This window comes from Juglans microcarpa x Juglans regia, chromosome 5D (assembly GCF_004785595.1).
Source record: "Juglans microcarpa x Juglans regia isolate MS1-56 chromosome 5D, Jm3101_v1.0, whole genome shotgun sequence".
Taxonomy (NCBI): Eukaryota; Viridiplantae; Streptophyta; class Magnoliopsida; order Fagales; family Juglandaceae; genus Juglans; species Juglans microcarpa x Juglans regia.
In genome coordinates, this window is record NC_054602.1 from 23,751,843 (window position 1) to 23,767,680 (window position 15,838).

Here is a 15,838-nt window from a genome sequence, read left to right on the forward strand (position 1 = left end):
TTGAGTGTAATTTGGGCTTAAGAAAATCAATGGTATGATGTATTGGGTCTTTGATCTTTGAATGGTGAAATGAGTCCAAACATGGCTTTGGGCCTTGTGGGCTTGAAAACGGCCAAAGGTCCAATCTACACCCAAGGCCTTATGCCTTCCTATACTTGGGCCAACAATAGCCTTGATTTCCTAAGGGCTTGGTTCAAGGTTTTTTTGGGCTAGGCCTATGAATACACTTGGGTCCTAAAAAAAAACCTCACCAAAATTATTAATGAGCTTGCCTCTCTTAATCCTTAGCTTATTAACACTAAGTACTATGATTAATGCTAATCCCACTATCAACCTTAATGAAAGTGATTAACTCATAATTAAGAGCCTAATCTAGAGTACTCAAGGGTTAATCAAAGTTTAATTGAGCAGGGTGTTAAACTCATCGAGAGAGGTGGTTGGGTGCGAAGGTGGCTCTGGGTGTTTAAGGGTGGCCGGCGACGCAATACCGACTCCTCTAGTTAGGGTGGTGCAACGCCGAGAGAGAGAGAGAGAGTTAGAGGGATAGAGAGAGAAACTGACCAGCTGAGAAACACTAAAGAGAGAGGAGGGTGGCAGACGACAATGGACTTACCAGAAAAGAGTGGGTTCGACAGGGTTGGGTTGGTCAGCAATTTCTAGGCAATGTGGTGGTGCTCCAACGTCCTTGTGGTGGTCGATGGTGGCTGGGCTAAAACACAGGGTTGTGTGAGTGAATTTTTTCCTATGTAAACTGGATTTCTTGTGTGTTTAATTTTGAGGTCTCGTGGGTTTTTATAGATAAGGGGGAGGGAATAACGCGAGTCTTTAGGAGATTGGATAGAGTTTAGAGTTGGGAGTTGGTTTCCCACTGGAAACTTATTCAACTAGGAGATCAACACGAAGGCTTAAAGGTGAAGATATTGGAAGAAACTCACTCAAATAAAATCACTATCTTAAAATTAATAATAGTAATAATGATAAAAATAATAATTAAAATTACACTTTTGGGGTATGGATGTTACAGTTATAAAAAAGCCATGACCTCCCATCCCACACACGTTGCTTATCGGCTTGGTTTGCAAATGTTATTTCAAAAACATTTCTTCTGACTTCCAGAGATTTAGCTGCCTTACAGACCCTCCATACTTTTGCCATTGTAGACTCAATAACTTTCTGGCTAATAGTCCTTTCGACGCACATCTTCCCTACCAAACTACACTCCCCTTTGTAGTTTAATTCTTCCAATATACCATTGACGCACACCTCCTCTATTAAGCATAGCTTCTCCTATTTTTCTTCAAATTCATTCATTTTCTCTATTGTATTCTCCACCTTCTACTTCCATTAACGACTGAGCTGCCCACTCATAAAACCCACTCTGCTGCACGTCCACCTCAATTCTTTTAGAATCTTAGTGGTCCCACTAACTTCACGTCAGCCTTCCCAGAGAGAGGAGAGAGAAGACTTGGGATAAAGTCTTCCATTGACATTTCTTACTTGGACTAACTAATCAACATTCTCACATTTTATACTTTAAAAGTATTTAAGTAATTTACTATATTAAAATCCTAATAAATAAAAGTGATTAACATAAAAATAAAAATAAGATAAACACATATAATCAATCATATAGCATATATGAAAAACTCATGCACATATATAATGAAGCTAAAACTAAAATAGGATACTGTTCATAAAAGGTACTTGCAGCCCAATGGCGGTACCATGATACTATCCCTCATTTAGTGGGCAGTCCAAGGTTCCAAAATCTAGCTGCCTTTTTACCTCATATTTTCGGCATCGGGCTGGCAAGTGTCGGCTGCACTTGGCAGTAGGCTACTTAATCCAGCCTTATTGCTCTAAAATTGGGCTGGATTTTTACTTTTTAAGAAGCGGCTCAAACCCATTTATTTCTATTTACTCAAAATCCATCATCTTCTTTATCGAAGTTTATGCTATTATCGACCAAAAAAAAATGCATAACGTTACGGTAGCTCAAGTGCAATTTGATAGACTTCTTGGGATAATTTTATTTGGCAGCTCAAACCCCTACTTTCAAAATTAAAAGAGACGTGATTTGTATAAACTCCAAATAGATAAGCTTCATAAAAGCTCTTGTAAAAAAGTAAACTCCATCTTAAAAAAAAAAAAAAAATATATTATTTATTAGTGTGACTCATTTTTTGTCAAAAGACTTGTGTGAGACTTGTTTATTTAAAACTTGTATCTAGCATTCCTCGAATTAAAAATAGAAGAAAAGAGCAACTGAATTCAATTTTTACCTTTATACATGTATGTTGTTGTAATCCTGTTTATTACCAATTAAACTTGAGAGATCTAACAGGCATGTGACACATAATTCTGAAAACTTTCTCGAGTCCCAAATTTTTTTTTAAAAAATAAAGCAACTGTATTAATTATGACAAGGAGAATTCATATGATCACCAAAGAATCATCATCTACATTGCTGCCTACGGAAACTCCTCTCGGAAACAATTCTTGTGAGCAAAGTTTTCAGCCTTCTAGCTCCTGCTCCAGGCCTCAAAACACCATAGTTCTCACTTCGCAAGGCTGAGCAAGTATTGTGGCGCTTCTGATCTCCAGTACTACTCCCAGAACACCACCCACCAAAAGCAAACTGTCCGCGGCGTCTTTTGAGAAGCTGGCGATCGATTTTGTCAAGAACTCTGTCATTTTTCTTAAACTTCCTGGCAAAAGGGCGGTTGCACAGAACCATGTTCCTAAAGTCTCCAAGTCCAAGGGACCTCGGGTGCTGCTTCGGGGGTTATCCCAGGTAATGTAGTGGAGATCATGGTTAACTGTAGTGTTCTTGTAGTCTTTAGAGTTGCATGTAAGTGTCTGGAAGTATCCCTCAGGAGTTGAGACAAAGTTGGTATAGTATAGTAGGAGAGTCCTTGGCAAATTGTCCCACCCAATTATGCAATACTCGGCAAAAGATCTTGACAGTATTGTCCAAGCTGAACCTGAGGTATATAGGGAACCCAATATAAAAAAGGATAAAATCATCATCTTTAATGCATTTAGATATTACACTAATTAAAACCACACATTCAGCATACGGATTATGAATTCAGAAAGATCAGGACTTGATTAAATAGATATTTTGATCACATGGAAACAACTTCTTTTATTTTTCTAGCTCGCACCTCCTGCTACGTCCATCGAGGATTTTTACTGACAATACAAAATATTTTTTATTTTTTAATTCTTTTAAATAATTTTTAAAAATAATTAAAAATGAAGTATTTATTAAAAAATACTTTATTAATCATTAAGTAAAAAAAAAAAAAAAACATTCGTTATAAATTTTCAGTAGAATTTGTAGTGGGAATATAATTTCTCTTATTATTATTATTTGAGGATACTGTAAAGCTGAAGTTGGATGATTAATTGATCGAAAGTCACGGTATAAATTAACATGTCTTGTGTTGAATACATGCATTCCATCATCTAAATTTCATACGATACTCCGTACGAGCAGGAAAGCATGCGTGTCAGCATTTAAAAAAGATTAGTTCAAAAAAAAAAAAAAAAAAAAAGACAAGCATCCGCATATGCATTTTCTGTCTAGATCATGCAGCCTCATAAGAGGTTCCTTGGAATATAAACCAAGTCAGCTTATGGAATTGGGATATTTCTCCTAGATTTCCCCCTTCACATTATTTATCGGTGCTTTTATTTTTGGGCGACACTGGTTGGTGGAGGAATGGGAATGCCAAAACAAACCACAGAGAAGTTCTTGGTACCAATATATTTAACATCAAGAGAATTAGGAGAATGAAAAGGACATTATGATTTGTTAACAATTAGCATATCAAAACACAAATAGTGACGACCTTATGCGAAAATGTTGAATAAAAAATATTATAAAATTAAAATATTGTATGAATGTAATTTTTTAATATAATTGTTTTTTAGAATTTATAAAAATTGAATTATTTTTTAAGTTATATTTGGAGGAAACCCCAACCGGATTATCCTGTGAAGAGAGAATGTTGTGGAGAAAAAAAAAAAAAAAACAAGAACAAAATAAATAGAATGTAATTATACATATAACTGTGAAATGTATAAATGTTACATAATCGTTTTAAAAAATAGTGGAACCCGTTATTAAAAAATTAATTTTTTTATGCAGATCTCATATTTATTTATTTTTTTTAAAAAAATTATGCTATAATTACACAATTTACGATTGTAAATATTTTTTTTTAAATAAATAATATGAAACGTTGAAATAAAACTATAAATAAATTGAGCAAGATTAAAAAAAATGGTAACATGGGTCCCATGCACCAACTTTTATGTCATCTCTTCAGAAGTTCACATGCTACCCACAAGCTATCAATAAATGATGAAGACAGATAAAAAAGCATTATATATGAATCTGCGAAGCCTTTTAAAGGGTTTCCATTTATATATGCAAATGATTTTTAGTTAAAAACGACTTCAATAAGAAGATAAAGATGGGGAAAAACCTGTATAGAGCTTGAAAGCTGTAGGGATGGTCCTCTGTTTAATAACCCACCAAATCTCAGATTTGTTGCGTCTATACAGTGCTGGGTCTATCATTATCGGCTTGGCTCTCTTGTTCCTGAAATATGTATGGCATTTGGTTGGTAAGCCACCTATATTTTACGGCATTTAAAACTACGTTAAACAAAAAAGCATAATCAGCAATTTAAAAAAGAAATTATAATAATAATAATAATAATAATAATAATAATAATAATAATAATAATAAATTATAATTTCTTTCTCTCTCACAGTTTCCAACCCAAGTGACTGCTGTGCTGTATGAAATTGAGATGTCTCGGCAACTCAGAGAAGGCATGAATTAGATCTGAAAATTAGAACAGGCAAACTGGAACTAAAACTCGCTTGGGATGCAAAATTAAGAACAGAATCAATCAACCACGATTGAAGAACAGAGCAAAAAAAAGAAATAAAAGAAAAGGGCACTCACCCTACCATCTTGAGTAATCAAGGGATAGTCAGAGGCGCTAAGGTTTATGAACCAATCCCATTTGCAGGTTCTCAAGAGCATTGCCATTGCATGAAGAGTGGTGGCAAGCATAGTCGGTCCTCTGTACGTCACCAAGTTTGGTTTCTTCACAACCCAGACATTTCCCACTTGACTGAAAACCGGGTCTCCGGCCACAAACTTGGCTACATCTCGATGCTCCGTCGCCGGAGCACCGTAATCCAAGTGAATCAAATAGTAATTCCCTGGATGATACAGTGCGCGTAGCAGACGTTTTAGCTTCCCGGAATCGCCTTTGGATGCTGAGATCAGGTAGGCAAAGGTTGCCGGATATGATTTGTTAGATTTTTGTATGTTCAAGTAGTTCACAATCGGTCTGAAGTTTGATATGGGTATGGATAGTTTTCTTGGAATGTATACAAGAGAGAACAGAATTGTACTGGTTAGCATGAAAAAGATCATGAAAACTTTGACACCCATTACTGAGAAAACGTCGGACAAGGAAAAAAGAAAGGAAAAATCTGAGAGAAACAGATGAAGGGTGAGGAAGAAATTAATTGGGAGGGGAGGAGGAGTTGGGTAGTAAGGTTGGGGAGGCTGTAGCTAAAATGTTAATGTTGGAGAGTTGCGTAACTTTAGGAAGAGGAATAATTAAAAGTCTGGAAATTGTGTGGATTACATTTTTGGGTTCCTTGCTTCCAAGGAAAGGCGTCCATTTGTCAATATATTGTCGGTGGGAGTAATTTTTATCACAAAAGACTTGATTGCAATGGACATCTCACTTCTCAGTTCATGGATTTCGCTTTCACTTCACATTTGTAGCTTGGATGTTCAGCATCTATCATTCTCTTCATTGCCTTTTCTACTAGTCGAGATTTTATATTATAACTCTTTTGATTTTTATTTTTTGCTGATTGAGGTCCTATATCCTGTCAGTGTAGTTGGGCCGGTCCATTTTCAATCAAATGTGCTTTATATTTAGGTTAGAAAATGATTTTTACATAATATTTTTCTCAATATATTTCATAACAATATATTAAATGAGGGATAATTTTATAAAACATTTTATAAAAATAACATTACTTTACAAAAATATCTTTATTTTACAATATTATTATAAAATATATTATAAAAATGTGTTATATGTATATCAATACTAATTTAAGTTTCGGGCTGATTGAGCCCAACTCTTTCCCAAAAAACCAAATTTTGTTGAGCTATCTCATTGCTTAGATAAACGGACTCCATTGGGCTTTATTGTAATCTTCTGTAAGTCTAATTAAGTACATCATAAAGAGGCATAGTTTTTCTTAAAAAAGTTTTTCTTAAAAATTACAACTTCCATTTCTTTAACAACTCAGTATCAAGTTCATGTTTATGTTGTAAAATTAGAGAGAAATAAATAGCAAGAGAATTGATAGAAAGCGCGATACATGTTTATCCATGTTTATTCATCACGAATTTTTTGTGTTATAAATGATTCTCAAGACATTTTTTTATAGGCACGAGAGGATAAAGAATACGAAATGGCGATACATGAATTAATGAGTTGCATTGATAAATTTAGAAATTCTAAGGGTTGATATATGAATGATTTAAAATTCTAAGAGGTGGAATCTGAATGGTTATCGATCAATTTCATGTGTGCATTTATAACACTCTCTCTTAGATGATCATACTTAAAGAACATGATTCGTTAAAACTTTTCCAAGAGAAAACACAATGAAAAAAAAAACAATAACAAAGGAAAAAGAGTCCAATTTTTTTGTGTTTTGAAATGTTATAGGATTGCCTCCACAAAATTGCATTACCATGTAAAAGGACGAGCTTTTTTATCTATGTACAAGTGCTTCAAGACTTTTTTCATATAAGATGATTGATAGATAAAAATTTCATTCGAAAAGTACTCAATTTACAGACTAAGATAAAATTTTGTTTTTCTAAGATCTATAATTTTAAACTCATTTTTTAAACATATCATTTTAAACTCATTTTTTAAACAAGTTGCAGTTTTCATGTACCCTTCTGGACTCCCAACAAGATTTATATAATTTGCATATACCGCAACAATAGTAAATCCTAAATCTGACATTTTAATGAAAGCACGTAAGCAAATTAGATTATTTTCAAATATTTCATTTAATAGGTATTCACTGAGATGATTGTACCACACGCGTCTTTGTTTTAACCCATGTAAAAATATTTGTAGCTTGATATAATAAATATTTCGAGATTTTGAATTACATGCTTCAGACATTTTATATCCTTTCATGAATATATATATCATTATCCAGAGGTCCATATAAATATGTTGTAACAACATCCATTAGACGCACATCCATACTTTTTGCGACTACCAAAAATCTGAATTTAAATGCATCTGCTACAATGGAATATGTTTCTTCATAATCAATACCAGGTTTCTGTGATAGACTTTGTGCAACAATTTTATTTTTCTTGTTACATTTACGTACGAATACTCATTTATATCTAACAAGCATTCCACTTTGGGGTGTTTGGATTACAGGTCTAGATACTTCATGTTTTGCAATTTATAAGATATTGCACATTGAACTTATCAAACTTTTTTCTGTAACTATTGGAAGATATTATTAATTCAAGCAAAATTGATGGTTTTTTTTTTTAATCGCTAATGTGCAATATCTTGAGTGTTGATGAACCAAAATCCAACGAAGGTGGAATTGGGAGATGAAGTTGCTGTGGATGGGGCCAGCCGGGGATGGCGAGGCAGCTTGTGGTGACCGATCAAGAAGATTGGTCTAGAATCCAACCTATACTAGTGATCGATCATTGTTCCAATTAGTACAAGAAAATACAGAAATATATATAATTTGTGAAAAATATTAGACAAGCACCAAATAAACAATATTCCATCGAAATAAATGGAATCTTAAACTTTACGTACGTAAATAAAAAGGCATGCAGCTAGTGATCTTCATTGCTTGTGTTGTGATTTTTATATGTAGTGTGTAATGGATAAAATACCTCATGCCCAATATAACATACCAGGCTGAGTCCATGAGGGAGGAGTTATCATTAGGAAGTAAGAAGGGACAAGAAAGAGAATAGACAAGAAGAGGACAAGCTGAGGAAGAGAAAAGCAAAATGTCAGAAGGAAAAAGGCAAGCCAGAAACCAGACGGAAAAGTGGGATGAGTGACTTGAAGTGACATAAAGTCAATTCTTCACATATTACTAATAGGAGCTCAATAAAAGGAATCAAATAGACTAAAAGAGAAAGGGGACTAGGCGACCGCACTAGAGAGCTTCTTCTTCAACCTCTAGACGAAAAACTTCGTATTTAACTTCTTTGATTTAAAGGGGTTCAAACCTCATTTGTACTGTGAGATACGAGAGACTATGAGTGATCGTAAAATACTCCCATTAAAGTATATTTACACCCTAAATGATCAGTGGAAATAGTCCTTGTGCCAAACCAAATAAATCTGTGTGTCTCCCTCTCTATTTATATTTACTGTATTTATTTTCCATTCATTGTTGTTGGTGTACACACCATACCGTTGCTTTCGACCACTGTCGTGGGCCACAAACGACACCAGTCAAGGCTCGAGCCGCCCCGTCCAAGCTGGGGACAATTCTTTCCCCGTTCTAGTTTGTGGGGCGATTTACGCTTTAATAGTTGGCACCATCTGTGGAATCCGATTTATTTTCTATACCAAAATCGAAGAAGGAGGATTTCCTAGCTTCTGAAGCCATCCCCGAATGAACAGATGAGATCCCTTTACCTTTACATCTGTCATTATTTTTATCACTTTGGATAACACAGTTTAAAAAAAATGGGCGAGAGAACCTTTCCTAGCCCATATGGGTAAGTGCATTGTGACAACTGTGCACTTTAGTGCAGTGTGCATATTAGACATGCACCATTGTGCATAAGGAGAGGACAACACACATGCACATCACACTGCACGTATAACGTGCACTCTGTGCATGGCATGCACAGGGACATGGTGGGCGCGCACCCACTGTGCACCCAAGATGGCCCTTGCCCACCTGTCGTGGGCCTAGCAGAGGAGTTGGCGACCACCATGTGGACCATAGGCATTTTCTGTCCTTGTCGTGCTGGTCTCCAACCATGAAGACCTTGCACGGTGTGGGCATGGGGTGCATGTTATTGTGCACCCATGAAGGCTCCAACTGCGAGCCTAAGGAAGGTGTTCGCAGCCACTACGTGGACCGCTAGCATTTTCTATCCCCGTCGTGTTGGTCTCTAACCATGGCGATCAGGAACGATACAGGCATTGGGCTACTGTGCACCCAAGGAGGCTTGTGGCAACCAGCTATAAGCCTAGGGAAGTTGTCAGTGGCCACCACATGGACCGCCGACATTTTTTGTCCCCATCGCGCCAATCTCCAACCACGGAAGTTGTGCATTGTGTGGGTATCGGGTGCACATCATTGTGCACTTGCGAAGTCTCATGACTGCCGGTCGTGAGCCCGAGGAAGGTATTGATGGCCACCACGTGGACCGCCAGCATCTTTTTTTGCAGCTAAAGTGGTCCCCGACCATGGAGGTGGCACCCACAGCATAAACCATGTGCGTGAGACATGTATGTGGCCGAGGCCACCTAGCTCACTGTCGTGGGCCCTGCAAGGGGCCTAGTGGACACCATGTTGGCCACATGCTTCTTTTGTCACTGCCGAGGTGGTTCCCGTTGGGGAGGCTATGCACACCGTGCATAGTTCGTAGTTCGTACTGTGGGTGCAAGGTGTGACGCCCCCAGATTCCGCTTGAGATCAGACGGACATCCGAAGCGTCGGGACATGCAACACAAGGTTACATGCCCCCGTTCATGACATATAAGACGCAATGTTCCTAACATACATCTAGCATTATACAATATTCGCAGCAGATAATTTTGTTTTTGAGCAATATTATGCACCAAACTTATAATATCTCAAATAGTTAAAACATAAATCATACTTACTTAAAACATCCACAATTACATCACAGGTCTCATAAGACTGTAATCTCAAAACAACAAAGACCTGGCTCCATAATTACATTGCCAAAATATACTATTGGGCTAGTTCGTTGAGTAACTCGCGTAACTCGACTAATGATGTCGGAATACTATCCAAAGACCTAATTATGGAGGCTGCAAGCTCCGAGTTGTGTCTACGGCATCTAGTCAACCTCCTCCAGTCTGCCAGTGTCTGCTCCCTGCTCTGATCCTGACATATCTCCTACCATTCGGGAGGATGGTAGTTAAGACTAGCACGGTGAGATTTGATTACAAATCTCAACAAGTTAACAGGAAACTTCCACACAGGTTAATGATGCATGCATGGCAGTAAAAGCATGAATGCATACTCAAAGTCATAAGTAAGCATATCATAACTTGATATACAACATGACATAAATGACATAACTTGAACTGAAACTGAAACTTAGTTTGACGTGACATGGCATGTACGTGAACTTAAAACATAACATGGACTAGCAACATAGCATGAACCTGAACTTGAACATAGTATGAACGTAAATATATATAATTTGAACATGAACTTGAACATAACATGAACCTGAGCATGACATAACATAAATGTGAACTTGGAACATAACGTGAACGTAAACATGACATAACATGAATGTGAACTTGAACATAACATGAACATGAGCATAACATAACATCAATGTGAACTTGGAACATAATGTGAACGTGAACATGACATAACGTGAACATTGACTTGAACATGACATGAACTTGAACATAACATGACATAAACATGAACTTGGAATATATTCTTGTCTCCTGGGGTTACCATGATTGACATGAACTTGAAACTTAACATTGAAGTAAACTTGAACATAACATGATGTGAAACATTACTTGAACGTGAAATACATGAACTTGGAATTTTATTCAATAGACTTAATTAATAAAGTGACCATACGGGTGCTACACGGGTCCCCTTGAGCCGTGTGTCTCTGCCGATTACCGCATCACAACACAGGTGTCTATACCAGCTGTGAGTGCGTTAATACGTACTCACGTAGTGTATACTCCACAGTTGTTGTGGCTCCATACTTCATGCTTCACAGTTGTTGTGGCTCCATGAATTGTTTGTGCCACACTTGCTGTGGACACACGTAACATAAAGTGTGGCTCCATTAGTATTAGTATCTGGCGCGCTCTGGTGACTAGCTAGTTAGGCCCCATTCGTAACCTGTTGACTGTACTTCGTCAACCTAGAGAATTTCACACATATTTAGACACTCCAACGTGAATAAAGGAGTTCCACTAGGATATTACCCCATCCTAGCACTTAGGGTCATGTTGACATGAATAACTTAACTGGCATACATGATATCTTGTAACGTGACGTGAGATGTACGTGATATAAAAGACAGAACTCCTAACGTAGCATAACGTGACATGAACGTAACATGTCAGACATGACATACTTTGAGACATAAATGTAATAGAAAATATTTTATAACATGGCACACATGTAACAGACAATATTTCGTGACATGGCATAACATGTAACAGATAGCATACGTAATGTGACATACTTGCAACAGATAGTAATATGAGACATAATATATTGTGTAACAAATAGTATTTCACAACAGAATAATTTGGTAATAGATAAACATGTAATAACATGGCTTGACATGGCATATATAATAACATACGAACATAAATTGTAGTTCTCTTACCCATCACATATACACAGTAAACTGATAGTAAGTTAAGAGCTAACTTACCTCGATCGTCGTGTTCTACCAGATTAAAGCACGAAACACGAGGAACTGTAAGAGGGTATTCTAAAAGTTAGAACTTTAATTACTAACAATTAGAAATGTGAAAAGAGACAACTTAGAGTAAACATACCATTTTACCCTCTATATGTCGAAAAATGACTATTTTACCCATAACTTAAGGATTTCACATCCTAACTCCAAAAATTATCAAAATTTACATTCCTCATATAAATTTTGTCCAAGACTCAAATTTCAACTCGGAAAAATTTAAAACCATTTACAACTATGGAAAACTCCCAATGGCCGAAACATTCATAGGCCATTTCTCTTGATTTTGGTTGCAATTTCATCCATATTCAAAACCCATGATTAAACCAAAATTTTGTAACCAGGATCTTCCTATCCTAAATTTAAAATTACACTTAAAATATACATTAAGAAAAGCGAATCATCAATACCAAACTTTTGTAAAAAGACTCAAACTTTTTAACAAAAAGTAAATTCTTAAATCACAAGTTTTGGCCTTAATAAAAACATCTCCAAGAATTCTAAACAAACAAATCTTACTTCTAACACATTCATAACATCATCCTAAAATCAACCATGCTTTAAAACATCAAACAAAAGCCACCAAAAATCACAAAACAACACTTGGAGTTTTTGGTTTTAAACTTAGTCCAAAACAGAAACTTTTCTCTCCACTAACTTTGATCAATCTCCTGATCCATGGCTTAAACAGATGTGTTCTTCAAACTAAAACATCTCATGGTATAAAAATGTGTCCTAAAGAAGATCCATCCATCAAATTTAAATCACATGGCTAAAACTCCATAAAACATGGATCTAACCCAAAAACATCAAATCTTAGGTCTAACCGAAATCCTCTTGCATAGAAAAATCATACCTTTAAAACTAATACTAAAGATCTTCAAAATAACATCCTAACATGTATATAAGAGGCTTAGGATCATCATATAAAAATATCAAATCCCTTTGGAATAAGATCAAACCACGAAATATTCCAACTTTCACAAAACAAAAACTGATTTTCCACTTCCAGTTTTCAAGTTTCTAAATCTAAGGAAATATATCATCAAAAGTTTTATCCATGTAACAAAATCTCAATGAACATTCATAAACACATGCTAAAAACACTCCATAAAATTTTCGGACCAAGATATGTCCACTAGCTTGGTAAAAAATGCCAAAACATATCATACTCTCCAATTTCAAGCCCAAAATTACCTTTTCACGGTTACAAATACTTTTGACCAACCAAATGGGAATGGAATGAGACTAATAATATATCCACGGAAACTAGACTCAAATATGAACAACTTTTATGAGGAGTAATCATGAGAAAATGCTTAAAAAGGGTCAAAAATGGCCACACAAAAATATCCAGAAATCTGCCCGTGAGAGCTCTTTTGGGTTTCTCTTTAAGAACGGAGGAAAGAAGTGATAAAATGGAGAGAAGTGTGTCTTGCACGACTTTAGACTCCTGGAGGGTGAAGTTATGGGATTGAAAGACCCTTGATTGTAGTTGGCTATGTGACATAAAGTGGAGAATAGTGAGAGGCATGGACTGCCTGCAGCAGCTGTAAGAGATGGAGGTTGATGGAGTGGATTTCTCCTTCACATCGAGGCACTATTGGGTGCAGCCAATGGCAGTGGATGGTCTGCCATGTGGGGGAGGAAAATTCCTCAAGAAGCTTTGCCAGGGTGGCCAAATTCGCAGTCCTTGGTGGGCCCCAACCAAGTGGGCTTCAATTTGGGGTTTAAAAGGGGTCTGGTTAGGGTTTGAGGTGCTATCAAGCTCAAAACTAATTTTTCTTTGCCCAATCAAATTTCTAAGGTTTAAAAGGTTGGATAATGATATCATAACAAGGATTTGATTAATTAATAGCATGTGGAAGTGATTTAATCAAGTGATTAAACACAATGCTAGAAATCGAATTAAAAAGGGTTTAAAGGCCAACTTTGGAGTTTGGGAAACCATTTAGGGTTTTGGTTTCAATCAAGCTTTTGGGGTTTCAATTGGATTCCAACCATTTAGGTTTTTTCTAGGGTTGAAACCCTCTTTGGTCTGGCACAAATTGGTTGATCAGATGAAACAAAGTTTTGCTTAGGTTGCATGATCTCACACATTGACTTCCTTCATAAATCTATCTAGTGGTTCCTCATGGTGCCAAGTGTCTAATACTATTCACTATGTGTGGCTAAGATCTTTCCAAGTATCCAAATAAAACTTCTCTAACCTAATTTGGACATTTCACACTGTGATTTTGAAAACTCTGCACTCGTTGCGCTTATCGAGGTTACTATTCACTCCGAAGAAATCCATAATTAAACCTAGTATTGAAAAATCTTAAATATTCATATTAACTTGTAGTGAAAATCGTTTAGCAAAATTCAACCCCGAAGTGCCCTTAAAAATAATTTCACAATTTCAAACTGTCGTTTCGTCCGAAATTATGAAAATTGGCTATTGCGCTATAAAATCCTAAATAATCAACTGAGTCTAATGGCATAGACCAAAACACATTCTGACACTTCTAACTACCTCAAATAATTAAACTCATATTTCTAGCATTATAGTGAATGGTAACACTGACTATGTTGACAGACTAAAACCTGCGCGATTGGTCGATTCGTAAAAACTTATGAGATTTTCACGAGGTTCTTAAAGTCAATAGAAATTCCACTGGTGAATTTCTAGTGGGCTGTTACATCCTCCCTCCTAAAAAAAAGATTTCGTCCTCGAAATCGATGTAAGTATAAACATAAAACACGTTCAAAAGAAGAAATTGCTTACCAACCTACTGTCCATCACCGGATGCCTCATCACACTCATTGGGCAGGTAACGTTCTTCTTGAGGTAACTCATTCCTCTCGTAGTCAACACTATTCTTACCTATAACCATCACATAGTTACACAAAATAACCACCACTATAACATAAGGGTAAAACACCCCCAAGGGTTATTGCCTAAAGTTAATGACTTCTAGGCTGACCTTCTAGGATACTGAATCCTCGCTTAAGTGAAAATCACTATTCTCCTTACTATTCAAAGAATTATCCACAACGTATGTATATATCTACCATTCTTAACTCTCTCTCTCTCTCTCAAATCAAATCAATTTGTACTGAAATCATTCCACAGAGTAGGTCAAGTCGTACCAGCATACTCTCTAAATCTAAAACTTCAAGTATTCACGCAGTTCAATTTAGAAAAGTTTAATCCACATACAACTGAATTCACTTTTTCTATTTCCTCAAGGAATTATATCTGCCTAGGACTAGCTTACTCTTTCATAATCACAAGGAATCGTTCCTCCTCCTAGGTGATACCTCAATAAACGATCAACTATTAACCTCAACTCAAGACTTACTCTCTTATGATTGGCCTAGCTCTTCTATCTATTATAAGTTGCCTCTTATTTTGACTCTAATCAAAAGAATCTATTCCTATTGTTCACGTAAATCCTCAAGACCAAGATTTACTACCCATATAAAAGTCTCCAATATAATGGTGATCTACGTTTTTCACAAACACAATGCTTTACCAAGCACACTTAATGGCAACTGAATAAAAGTATCATCATAAGCGAATCCTACTACAACCAAAACCTCTCCCAAACACTTTACTCTTCCGAATACAAATTCCTTTGGATCCTCCAAACAAAACAACTCCAAATATGCAGAATACTAATTTATCAACCTTCAATATCTTTCCACCAACTGCTAAAGGGTATTCCATATCTATACTAATATGAACAATAATACTCTTAATGAGAATTGTTACTCTTACCACCTGGGTAACAATTCGGCTTCCGAACTAAACTCTCGTGTAATACCACAATCTAAAAAAAAAAAAAGGGACTCACTTGAATCAATAGCGTACAAGTTACAAACTTCAATGACTTGACATTCCCCAAAATGGCAATAATGCCACAATACAATCAATTGCAATCAAATCAACCTTACATAAGCTTAGCAATACCTAGGTCTTAGAAAAATACCAATGACGGTGCCAGCTTCTTCAGTTCCTGGGACATCAGCATCTGCGTCTCCCTGAGTGAC

The 15,838-nt window shown here is 36.3% G+C and overlaps 1 pseudogene; it reads right to left on the reverse strand.

Moving 5' to 3' along the window:
- Positions 1–2,275: 2,275 nt before the first annotated feature.
- Positions 2,276–5,836, reverse strand: LOC121265347 (annotated as a pseudogene).
- Positions 5,837–15,838: the final 10,002 nt, after the last annotated feature.